The 13,148-nt window shown below is 38.2% G+C and overlaps 1 long non-coding RNA gene across 1 annotated transcript; it reads right to left on the bottom strand.

Moving 5' to 3' along the window:
• Nucleotides 1,497-2,959, bottom strand: LOC110268818. Its single transcript, XR_002357364.1, has 3 exons — nucleotides 2,714-2,959; nucleotides 2,253-2,268; nucleotides 1,497-1,508 (listed from the first exon to the last, which is right to left on the bottom strand). It is a non-coding gene; the product is annotated as an uncharacterized LOC110268818 (long non-coding RNA).

The raw sequence follows: 13,148 nt of genomic DNA, 5'->3' as shown, positions 1-13,148 counted from the left end.
ACTATTCCTTCTCATTGTTCTAATAAAGTAAGTTAAGTCCTTCACTCTTTTTGGAGTTGGTCCCACTGGTTGTCCTCTATAAAAAGTCATCTTTTCTCTTTCTTCCTAACTTCTTACATAGATTTTAGCACACCTTATTTTTTCTCGTGTCCTTCTAGTCTTTGGAGTATCTATAAATACATGCAATTTATCTATTTAAATGAATTATATAACTATACATGCTAATGAATAAGTAAAACGATAATTATGTATAAAGTACAACACCTTCAACATTGTTAGTTTTCATAAGATGATTAACTGCATCTACATATTCACTAACATAGTCCTCATCATCTGAGAAATCATCATCATCATCATCTCCAACTTCATTAGCATTTGCTCCACTATATTCCTCCTCTCCTTCCACATGAATCCCATTTGTCTCCAAAAATATATCAAGTGTCATGGCTTGACAACTTAATTTTGTATTTATCTTCTTAAGATTTTGTTGCTTTTCCTAAATAGATCTTTCATTTTTAGCACTTGGTTCAAAATCGTCATCTTCTCTTTCCAAATGAATTCCATGTGTCTCCAAAAATTTATCCATATCCATGGTTGGACGTTTTTTAAAATTTTCTGGTTCTTCTTCACTAGCTCCAATTTTTTAGTTCGTCTTACTTATCATTCTTTTGAAAATTGGGACTTCTTTTTGAGTGCTTTGCTTATAAGGCATAAGAGTCACTCTCTTTTGTCCATGATCACCAGCCACCATAAGAGAGATAAAATGCTACTTTTTATGAATTTCTGCTATATTTTCTGCATGAATTGCTTGTTGCTTTGATACTGTTTTACCAGTCTTCTCCACTTTAGAGTAGTTTTTGTTTTCATTGTATTTCTGAAATAAAACAAAATAAACCTATTCAGCTATCAATTATTTTTGAACCGCATAAAAGTAAAATCCTAGATATGTACTAAAGCTTAGAAACTAGTCTAAGATATGTACCATAAATGTTTATAGTAAAATCCTTACTCTTTTTATAGTTTGAGATATGTACCATAAAAGTAAAATCATTACTCCTTTTATTTCTTTGCTTTGGCACAAATGTTTATAGTAAATAGAGAGACAATTCATCAAAAGTAGATATCACAGAAATTAAGTTTTAGAAAACTTAGATACAAAAAAATTTGAGAGAATATGAAAGAACAGCCACTAAGTTCATGAATCAAATTCCATTTGTCCTTAAAGCAAGAACTAGAAAAAAGTGCCAAGGAGAGAAAAAGAATCTATGTAGCCTTACAATATGTGATAAGTGAGGATTTCCAACGGAATAACTTGACCCCAAAGGAAGTTGTAATATTTTGCACAAGGACATAGAATTTTCTCTCCTTGAGGATTTTTAACGGAGTAAGCATAGTCCAAGAATCTATTGACGTCGTCCCTAAACTCTTAGTTATGTCTTGGTATACTCATTCAATTTTTGGATGAGTCCTGAGAAAACTTAATTGTTCATAGTGATATTATTATTAAACTAAAAAAACAATTATAGTCTTAAACATCAGCTAAAAATAATTTTTATTTATCAAAATAGAATCTGAAACTTGCTATATATGCACGGTTGCTTAATATAAAATATATAAAAAAGTACAAAAGAATAACATAAATATATATCAATTAGTATAATAAAGAGTAAAGATACACAGCGTACTTTAAGTGTTGATTAAGCTCTTTATTTATAATATTTGAAAGATAAATTTGAGAAATTTGAATACATATAAAATTCTTCTTAGTTTGAATATAATTTATAATCCACATTGAACCATAATAATTTTAAAATGGGTCTCTTCATTTTTATTAAAATATAAGAATGAGACCAAAATAAAAAAAAAGCTAACTAAATACAAACTAATCATCATAATTCTTTTATTATTCTAAAAGAAATATTAATAATTACTTTTGAAAAGATATATTTTAAAATAAAAATACTTTTATATTTTAATTTTTTAATTAAACAATTAATATTTTGTTACATAAAAAAGTACAAAAGAATAACATAAACATATAAAAGCAAATAAGTATAAGATAGAAATACCTTATGAGGTCATACTGCAACAATTTGCTATATATGCACAATTTGTACTTAGTGTTCCCCAAAAATTTGTAAATATTTTTTTATCAATCTCCTTCAAGAAAAAAAAATCCAGAAATTAGTATAACAGAAATAAATAAAAAAATACACAATAAATTTTGATAATCTTTTGCATTTCTTAATTACAACTTATCTTATGGATCTATATCACAAAATAAAAAAGAAAAGGAACATGATCAAACCAAAATACAATTTCATACCTTGAAAAGCCTTGTAAAAACTAGCTAGGACTCTTATACACAAATAAATATTAAAAAAAAAAGAAAGAAAAAGAACACTGAAACAACGTTTTAAAATTGTCTTGTTTTCTCTCACATACACAGACTTCAGAATACTCTCATCAACTATATATATATATATATATAAAAAGGACCTTTTTCATTACTCTTCGTCCCTTCTAAGTAGTATACCAAATAAATAAATAAATAACAAAGATGAATGAATGTGGAGATTCTTTCTTTAACTTTTTATTTTTAAGGGGAAAATATGTGAGAAAAAACTCAATAGATCAGAGAAGGGAAAAGCAGATAAGGAAAACACCTTAAACTTGAAGATCTACTATATAATATATAGAATATATATGTTACCTGAAAGAATATTAATAAATGATGGTGGTTGTATTATTATTCTTCTTCAGATTTGAAACCTTTAATTTTCTTCTCTTTTTGTTTTGGCTATTTAATATGGAGAAAGTGAAAGAGAGGATGGAATGAAAGGCTTCTATTTATGATTCGGTTATTGTGTGAACAAGTTAATAACACAAGATTTACAAGTCTCATTCTGATTGTTTTGTGAAAGCCAATAAGCCAGTGTTTTATAGGCAAAAAGGTACCTAAACGGCAAAGATTATGTGCTAATGTTTGATGAGAACTTTTTTTTAGTACTAAAGGTCATAATTTTTATTTTAAGTTAATTACAATTAGTAGTAAATGTTATTTAAGTTAATCATCATCCTGACCCTCCTCCACAAGCTCCCTCCCCTGACCATAACCCTCCATATACTCCAATAATCCCACCAAAAACTCCATCACCACCATATGTTACTTCCACACCACCACAAGCTCCTTTCCCTGGCCATACTCCAATTATTCCACCATATGTTACTCCAACTCCACCGCAAGCTGCTCCTTCCCCCGGCCATAACCCTCCATACACTCCAATAATTCCATCAAAAATTGCTCCTTCCCCTGGCCATAACAATCATCATCCTAACCCTCCATACACTCTAATTGTTCAACCAGAAACACCAAGATCACCACCTTCTCCATATGTACAAACACCAATTTCTCAACCACGTTATCATACTCCAACTCCACCACAGGTTCCTTCCTCTGCTCATAACAACCATAACCTAATCCTCCATATGTTCCATAACCAATTTCTCAAGCTCCTTCGCCTACTACCCACAATAACCATCACCCAAACCCTCCAAAAACACCATCACCACATTCTCACCCTCCCTATAGTGTTGCCGCTCCAACACCAACATCATCACAACCACCATACAAAATACTTCCCCTGTTTCGCAACCTCCCACCGGCACTGAAACTGCACCCATAGGCTCCCCACAGTACTCTCCAACAGTGCCATCACCTTCAGTTTCAACTCCATCACTGACGTCTGCTACGCCATCATCACCCTCACCGTCAGTTTTAAAGTGATATAACACAACACCCAAATGATGCATTTTACCCTCTAAAATGCAGCTTGCAACACACTCTAAAGGAACTTAATCACAAATGATTTGACGGTTACTAGGCCGATGTCATAACTCGGCATCAAACACTATAATTCGGCATTTTGGACCATAACTCGGCATTATGGACCATAACTCAACATAAAGCGTTACATTTCAGCTCAACGGACTTCCTTCTAAAAGTGAAACGTCCGACCTAACATTACCACCCACTAAATTCTAATAACTGCTCTTCAATACCGACGACCAACAAAAGTATGACTGACCTACTTTGCTTCACATATAAAGGTATGACATTCTACCCCAAGGACATACATTGAATTCTCAATACTAACTTAAGTTTCGGAGTGCCTTTGCAGGTACACTCTCTCCTTGTTTCTTGTTCACACTCTGCACGATTGGACATCTCCCCAGGCATGAAGCTCGGACTTTCTCAAGGCTCATAGATTGGCACCGAAGATAACAACTCGGCGCTAACTCCCAGAAGCCGAGCTCCCCTCCAGGTATCCACACAGGAACAATTGGCGCCTACTATGGGGTCGAGAATATAATTTCTTCTTTATATCATCGGCCTCGACGTTCTCGCCTGAAGCCATGGCTAAGCAACTTCCACCCACGCCATCTGAACTCCTTCAAATGGTGACCGAGTTACGGCAAACCAACCAGCGCATGGCTGAAGAGAACCAAAGAATGGCAAATCATATTGCTAATTTGAATAATATCCAAATCGAAAATAATAACGATCGACAAGAACGAACAGAAGAAGCCGAGCATCAGTCAGGGCCGACGCATGTCTCCGAAACTGCTCGAAAGGAAGAAGAGCAACCTGAACACAATGAGGAAGCTCATCCAGAGACGAGGATGACAACCTAGAAAACTCCCCTGGGCCATTCACGGCCGAGGTGATGAACTTCGTGTTGTCCAGGAGGTTCACTCTGCCGACCACCCTAACCCCCTATGATGAGCTAGGTGATCCGAAGAAATACATCAAAAAGTTCCACCTCCATAATGATAGTAAACGGTGCATCTGATAAAGTTTTATGTCGTTGTTTTCCATCTTACTGAGATGGTCCTGCACTTGATTGGTTTTGTTCTTTGCCTGCAGATTCTATTTCTCATTTTTGAGACCTATCAAAGCCTTTCAAGGAGCATTTCGCTGGATCATCCATCTATCTACATGGCTCCGATTACTTAAACACAATCAAACAAGGCCAGCACGAAAGCCTCAGAGACTACATGACGCGCTTCACGAAGATAGCCATGAGTATACCTAATCTCCACCCCGAGGTGGAACTACACGTAATAAAAAGTGGACTCCGACCTGAAAAATTCCAGGAGACCATTGCCGTGGCCAAACCTAAAACCATGGCCGAGTTTCGTGAAAAAGCGAAAGGTCAGATTGACATCGAAGAACTCCGACAAGCTCGAAAAATAGAAAAACCACAATACAGAGATGACGACAAAGCACGAGATAGCAAGAAAAACTTCAAACCAACTCCCCGATATGAATCTTATACTCAGTTCAACACCAAGCGTGATGACATCATCAAGGAGATATTGAATTCAAAGTTGATCAAGCCACCAAGAAAAGCTGGCAGCTATCCACATTTAAAAGGCGCGGACAGATCAAAATAATGTTCTTTTCATCAAAAGTACGGACACACTACTGACGAGTGTGTCATCGCCAAAGATCTCCTGGAGCGGTTAGCTTGGCAAGGCCATCTTGACAAGTACATTGGCGGCCACATACAATGACGCGCACCTCTCCCTGGTGACCAAAGCTCGGCAACACAGCATGGCCGAGATACAGACCGACCGAACACCAATCCTCCCGACTAACCAAGACGTATTATTAATTGTATTTCTGGAGGTTTTGTAGGTGGAGGGGTCACAAGCTCGGCAAGAAAGCAGTCTTACCGAGCTATGCTCTCCATAGAAGCTGATCAACATCAACAGCAGACACCTCCACACTTTCCTCACATAACATTCCAGACATCCGACCTTAACACCAACATACCAAATCTAAACGACCCGGTCGTGATTTTCCTACTGCTTGGAGATCTCCTAGTCAAAAAGGTTTTATTAGACCCTGGGAGGAGTGCCGATGTTCTCTTTTACTCAACATTTCAAAAGATGAAATTGAGCAACAACATCCTTCAACCTTCCACTGGAGACTTGGTCGGTTTCTCAGGTGAGAGGGTCCAGCTTATGGGCTCTGTGTGGTTCTAAACCACACTCGGTGAGTTTCCCTTATCAAAAACCTTAGATATTCAATACTTAGTTGTTGACTATTTTAGTCCTTACAATTTGTTACTTGGCCGACCTTTTTTAAATAGGTTCGATGCTATTGTGTCTACAATTCATCTCTGTGTTAAGTTCTTTTTGCAGGATAATACAATTGCAACCATTCACAGCGATGCCCAAGAGGCCAGAGAATGCTACAACAATAATTTCAAAAAACCTAATCAGAGTACGCAAGCCCGCGTGAACAGTATCAGTAACCAAGCCGAGCTACCAGTACTGGCCGACCTTGATCCCAGGGCAGGAAGCCTAGATCGACCAACCCCGACTGAAGTTCTGCATAAAATCTATTTCACAGATAGCCCAGAAAAGTTCACTTATGTTGGATCCACATTAAGCTCGGAGAAGAAGGCCTTATTCTGAACATTCATACAACAAAATGCCGACTTGTTTGCTTGGACCCCAGCTGACATGCCAGGAATTGACCCATTCTGTCATATCCCACAAACTAGCATTAAATCATTCTATCCGACCTATAGCACAGAAAAAGCGCAACCTCGGCCATGACCGCAAATAAGCCTCTCTGGAAGAAACCAAGAAGCTCATCAATGCCGGCTTCATTCAGGAAATCAGATTCACAACATGGCTGGCGAATATCGTCATGGTGAAAAAATATAACGGTAAATGGCGCATATGTGTTGATTTCACCGATCTCAACAAAGCATGCCCAAAAAAATCTTATCCCTTACCCTCTATTGAATGTTTAGTTGATAATGCCTCTGGTTATGAAAAACTCAGCTTTATGGATGCATACTCTGGCTATAACCAGATTCAAATGCATCCAGCCGATCAAAGCAAGACAGCCTTTATTACTGAATATGGAAACTACTGTTATAAAGTAATGCCATTTGGGCTTAAGAATGTAGGTGCAACATATCAACGCCTAATGGACAAAGTATTCGCCCAACAGATCGGCAGGAACATCGAGGTCTACGTTGATGATATGGTCGCCAAAACTAAGATCGGTAATAACCACCTTGATGACCTCGCAGAAATCTTCGGTCAAATTAGAAAATACAACATGCGGTTAAACCCCGAGAAGTGTGCATTTGGCATACAAAGTGGCAAATTCCTCAGCTTCATGCTCACTAGCTGAGGTATTGAAGCTAATCCAGAAAAGTGCCGAGCTGTTTTGGATATGACAAGCCCACAAACTGTCAAAGAAGTCCAGCGGTTGACAGGGAGACTTGCTGCACTCTCTAGATTCTTACCTTGCCTAGCTTCTAAGTCTTTATGTTTCTTCCAAACTTTAAAAAAGAAAAAGGATTTCCAATGGACCGATGAATGTGAACAGGAATTCACAACCATCAAAGAAACTCTTTCAAAATTACCAATTTTACAAACCCCCTTTTAAAGAGAACCATTATTCTTATATTTATTTGTGACTAACTGGGCTGTAAGCTTCGCTCTCATTACAGAAAGGCAACAACAACAGTTGCTGATTTATTTCACCACAAAACACTACAGAATGCTAAACTTTGCTACCTGAGCATTGAAAAATTGGCTTTGGCTCTAGTCTTCTCAGCAAGAAGACTACGGCCATACTTCCAGAGTCATGTCATCCATGTTCGGATGGACCAACCTTTGCAACAAGTCCTTCAGAAACCAGAACTGGCTGGCCGACTAGTAAAATAGTTGGTCGAACTTTCCAAGTTTGACATCAGATACCAAGGATGATCATCTATCAAATCTCAATTCTTGGCTGATTTCATTGCCGAATTTACAGTACCGGACATCGCCGAAAATCCACCAGAATGGTCTTTGTATGTAAACGGCTCCTCTAACCCACACGGGTGTGGCGCCGGGATCATACTCGATGATTGAAATGGTAACGTCATTGAGCAATCGCTACACTTTTCCTTCAAGGCGAGCAACAACCAGAGTGAGTATGAAGCTCTTATTACCGGCCTCAGACTAGCTTCCGATCTCAATATAGTCGAGCTTAAGGTATACTATGATTCTCTGCTCATTGTTCAGCAAGTAAACAAGCTGTACCAAGTAAAAGACCCTTTATTATCCAAATACCTAGCAATTGTTCAAACTTTGCTTTCAAATTTTCATAAATGTCACATTGAACATATACCTCAGGAGAACAATACCGAGCTGACATTCTCTCTAAGCTCGCCAGCACCCAAACAAATAATTCATCTCTTCACCGATCTACCTTACTTAAACCAAGTATAGAATTAACAGAAGTTCTAAGTGTAACGCAGGATGCAGATTGGAGAACACCATACATAAACTATCTTCGGACAGGAATCTTGCTAGGCAAAGCCGAAAAAAATTGGCACTTTCGCCGACAAGCCTCATTATTCACAATTTATAACAATTGCCTATATAAACAAGGATTCTCTCGTCCTTTACTAAAATGTCTTTGTAGATCAGAAGCCGATCTTGTACTTGCCGAAGCACATGAAGGTATCTATGGTACACACTTCAAAGCTCGGAGCCTGTCTTCAAAGATCCTCCGAGTTGGTTTCTATTGGTCGACGTTGCAACAAGATTGTAAAACAAAGGTAAAAAACTGTGACAACTGCCAGAAACACAGTCCGATCACCCACCTTCCAGCCGAACTACTATACTGTTCTAAGGTAAGTTGGCCGTTCAATCAATGGGGGCTCGACATCCTCGGCCCTTTCCCCCTCGCGGCCGGCCAGGTAAAATTTTTAAAAGTAACAATTGATTACTTCTCAAAATGGATAGAGGCACAACCCTTAGCAAAGATCGCCTCACAACAAATGATCTCCTTTGTATGGAAGCATATTATCTGTCGATTCGGCATACCCCGGCACATTATCACTGATAATCGACGCCAGTTTGTCGATAAAAAATTCATCTCCTTTTTGTAGAATCTAAATGTCAAACAACATTTTTCATCAGTAGAGCACCCACAAACAAATGGGCTAGCAGAGGCCGCGAATAAGGTCATCTTACATGCTTTATGGAAGAAACTCGACGATGCCAAAGGGCTTTAGGCCGAACTCATCCCAGAGATCATATGGGGATACAATACGACCATCCACTCAAAACAAAGGAAACACCTTTCCGACTAGTCTACGGTTCCAACACAATGATACCCGTGGAGATCTCCCAATCCTCACTACGCATTGAAATGGACGACCATTGATGAGAGAACTTTTGCGTGGTCTAGAAATTTGCGGATAAATCCTCGTTGCAAGTATAGTTTCTAAACCTTCAAAAGTCCTTTCATACAAGCGTTTTGGTTGTCACAAGTAACAAACCCCTTTAAAATTGATAACCGAGTATTTAAACCTTGGGTCGTCTTCTCAAGAAATTGCAGGGAGGTGTTTTTATTATTGATTATGAAAAAGTGTGTTTTTGGGGAATGTTGAGTTTGGGCAATGGGCACAGATATATTTAAATGACAAGTAAAATAAATAAATAACTGTAAACTAAACTCTTGGCAAGGTAAGAGAAATTGGAAGTCCAGACCAAGTTATCTTTATCAATGATAATGAAAATTGAATCTTAATTCCACTTAGTCAATGATCAGCGGATATTTTATACGCTTTTTGGGGTTAATTTCATATAGTTTTTAGTATGTTTTAGTTAGTTTTTAGTTTATTTTCATTAGTTTCTAGGAAAAATTTATATTTCTGGACTTTACTGTGAGTTTGTGTATTTTTCTATAATTTCAGGTATTTTCTGGCTGAAATTGAGGGAGCTGAGCAAAAATCTGATTCAGGCTGAAAAAGGACTGCTGATGCTGTTGGATCCTGACCTCTCTGCACTCGGAATAGAATTTCTGGAGCTGCAAGAGTCCAATTGACGCGCTTCCAATTGCGTTGGAAAGTAGACATCCAGGGCTTTCTAGCAATATATAATAGTCCATACTTTGCTCAAGGATAGATGATGTAAACTGGCGTTCAACGCCAGTTCCATGTTGCAGTCTGGCGTCCAGCGCCAGAAATACGTTACAAGTTGGAGTTCAACGCCAGAAACAGGTTACAGCCTGGTGTTGAACGCCCAAAACAGCCCAGGCATGTGAGAAGCTTTAGCCTCAGCCCCAGCACACACCAAGTGGGCCCCAGAAGTAGATTTCTGCACTATCTATCATAGTTTACTCATTTTCTGTAAACCTAGGTTACTAGTTTAGTATTTAAACAACTTTTAGAGATTTATTTTGTATCTCATGACATTTTAGATTTGAACTTTGTACTCTTTGACAGCATGAGTTTCTAAACTCCATTGTTCGGGGTGAGGAGCTCTGCTGTGTCTCGATGAATTAATGCAAGTATTTCTGTTTTCCATTCAAACATGCACGTTCCTATCTAAGATACTCATTCACGCTTAATTATGGAGAGGGTGATGATTCGTGACACTCATCACCTTCCTCAATCCATAAATGTGTATCTGACAATCACCTCCGTTCTACATCAGATTGAATGATTATCTCTTAGATTCCTTAATCAGAATCTCTGTGGTATAAGCTAGATCGATGGCGGCATTCATGAGAATCCAGAAAGTCTAAACTTTGTCTGTGGTATTCCGAGTAGGATTCTAGGATTGGATGGCTGTGACAAACTTCAAACTCGCGAGTGCTAGGCGTAGTGACAGACGCAAAAGGATAGTAAATCTTATTCCGGTACAATTGAAAACCTGCAGATGATTAGCCGTGCTGTGACAGAGCACCTGGACCCTTTTCACTGAAAGGAAGGATGGTAGCCATTGACAACGGTGAGCCACCAACACACAGCTTGCCATAGGAGGACGTGCGTGCGTGAATAAGAAGACAGAGGAAAGCAGAATTTCAGAAGACAAAGCATCTCCAAAACTCCAACATATTCTCCATTACTACATACAAGTATAATTTGTGTTCTGCTCTTTTTACTTTTTACAATTCAAACTAAAAATTATTATTGATATTATATCCTGACTAAGAGTTACGAGATAACCATAGCTTGCTTCAAGCCAACAATCTCCGTGGGATCGACCCTTACTCACGTAAGGTATTACTTGGACGACCCAGTGCACTTGCTGGTTAGTTGTGCGAAGTTGTAAGAGAGTAATGTGAACATTGACATCACAATTTCGTGCACCAGTCAACCTTTACTAAAGTAAAGGAAAGTCAAGGGACTAATTAGTTTGATCTTCGAATCCTATTTATTTCCTAAGAAAAGATTGGGATTATTGAAGTTCAATTCAATTGGCAAGATAACAATTAACAATTATGCTGTTGAGTTGGATAACTCCTGAGTTACTGATTTCTTAACCAAAACCAAAAGGGAAAAAGTAAACCTACTGGAACAAAAATGCCTTCAGATGTAAAGCAACAATCATGTAAATAAAAGAAAGCAATATTAAACTGAAATACCTCAAATTGCATTAACAAAAGAACTTAAATCTGACATAGACATGCATGGAAAAATAAATAAAAGAACATTGAACCTGGATTGAGAGTCACTCCTAAAACTAAGAGAAGTCCTAAATCCTAATCCTAAGAGAGAGGAGAGAACCTCTCTCTCTAAAAACTACATCTACTCCTAAAATTGTGAATATGAAAGCCTCCCCATGAATGGATACATTCTCCCACTTTATAGCCTTTAATATGTGTTTTTTGGGCCGCAAACTGGGTCAAAAACAGCCCAGAAATCGCCCCCAGCGTATTCTGGTACGTTCAGGTCGCGGGCAAGTGACGCGGAGGCGTCGCCCACGCGGCCGCGCGGACTGAAGTTCACAGATACAACGCATCCGCGTGGGTCACGCGTTCGCGTCGCCTAGCATTAGGGCAACTATAGCATTATTATATATCAAATCGAAGCCCGGGATGTTAGCTTTCCAACGCAACTGAAACTGCATCGTTTGGACCTCTCTAGCTAAAGTTATAGCTGTTTGAGTGCGAAGAGGTCAGGCTGGACAGCTTAGCAGTTTCTCCAACTTCTTGTATTCCTTCCACTTTTGCATGCTTCCTTTCCATCCTCTGAGCCATTCCTGCCCTGTAATCTCTGAAAACACTTAACACACATATCAAGGCATCTAATAGTAATAAGAGAGGATTAATATTAGCAATTATAAGTCCAAAGAAACATGTTTTCAATCAAAGCACATAATTAGGAAGGCAAATATAAAACCATGCAAATAGTATGAATAAGTAGGTGAAGAGTAGATAAAAACCACTCAATTAAGCACAAAATAAACCATAAAATAGTGGTTTATCAACCATACTACAAAAGACGCAGCTCAGTAATCCGAACTGGACCTCCTTGAAGAAGTCAGATCTTCCACAGCAATCAAACACCTAGCTATGCAACAGCGCATAGCTCGGCGATATAATCAAAGACTTCACCCAAGTTCTTTTCAAGTAAACGATCTTGTGCTCAGAAGAACCGAACAGGCCAGAAAATCATCAAGCCATGGAAAACTAGCAGCTAACTGGGAGGGCCCTTACCGAATCATAAAAGTCATCGGCAATGGAGCTTACCAATTACAAACCTTAGATGGTAATGATTTGCCTAACATTTGGAATGTATCATCTTTAAAGTCATATTATAGTTAAAAGTCAGGGACAGGCAAGTACTCTTTTTCCTACTACCAAGATTTTTTCCAAAATGGGTTTTGCTTGGAGAGGTTTTAACGAGGCTTACCTACCTGCGCCTTTGAAATCAAAGGTTCTCCAATAAATAACTTTCTTATTTCATCAAATCACTATTTTTGCATTTTACATTTCTCCTTTATTTATAACCTTATAAGTATTATCCTGCCGATCTTACTCCGAAACCAACAATTCGGAATTTATCAGTCAAACAAATAGCCGATCTTACCCCTAATCTGACTATTCGGAATTTATCAGTCAAACAAATAGCTGATCTTACCCCTAATCCGACTATTCAGAATTTATCATTAAAATGATTGCCGATCAATACTTGGAATCCGACTATTCCAAAATTATCAGTAAAAAATACAGTCAAACTTTAGACCGAATCTGATTACACTGAAAATTACCAATCAAACAACCCCTATCCCTAATCCAATTATTCGGCAACTCGCTAAAATCGGCCTACTCG

Source organism: Arachis ipaensis, chromosome B02 (assembly GCF_000816755.2).
Source record: "Arachis ipaensis cultivar K30076 chromosome B02, Araip1.1, whole genome shotgun sequence".
In the NCBI taxonomy this organism is placed as follows: domain Eukaryota; kingdom Viridiplantae; phylum Streptophyta; class Magnoliopsida; order Fabales; family Fabaceae; genus Arachis; species Arachis ipaensis.
The sequence above is the reverse complement of the archived record's forward strand: the minus strand, read 5'-3'. Positions and strand labels throughout refer to the sequence as shown.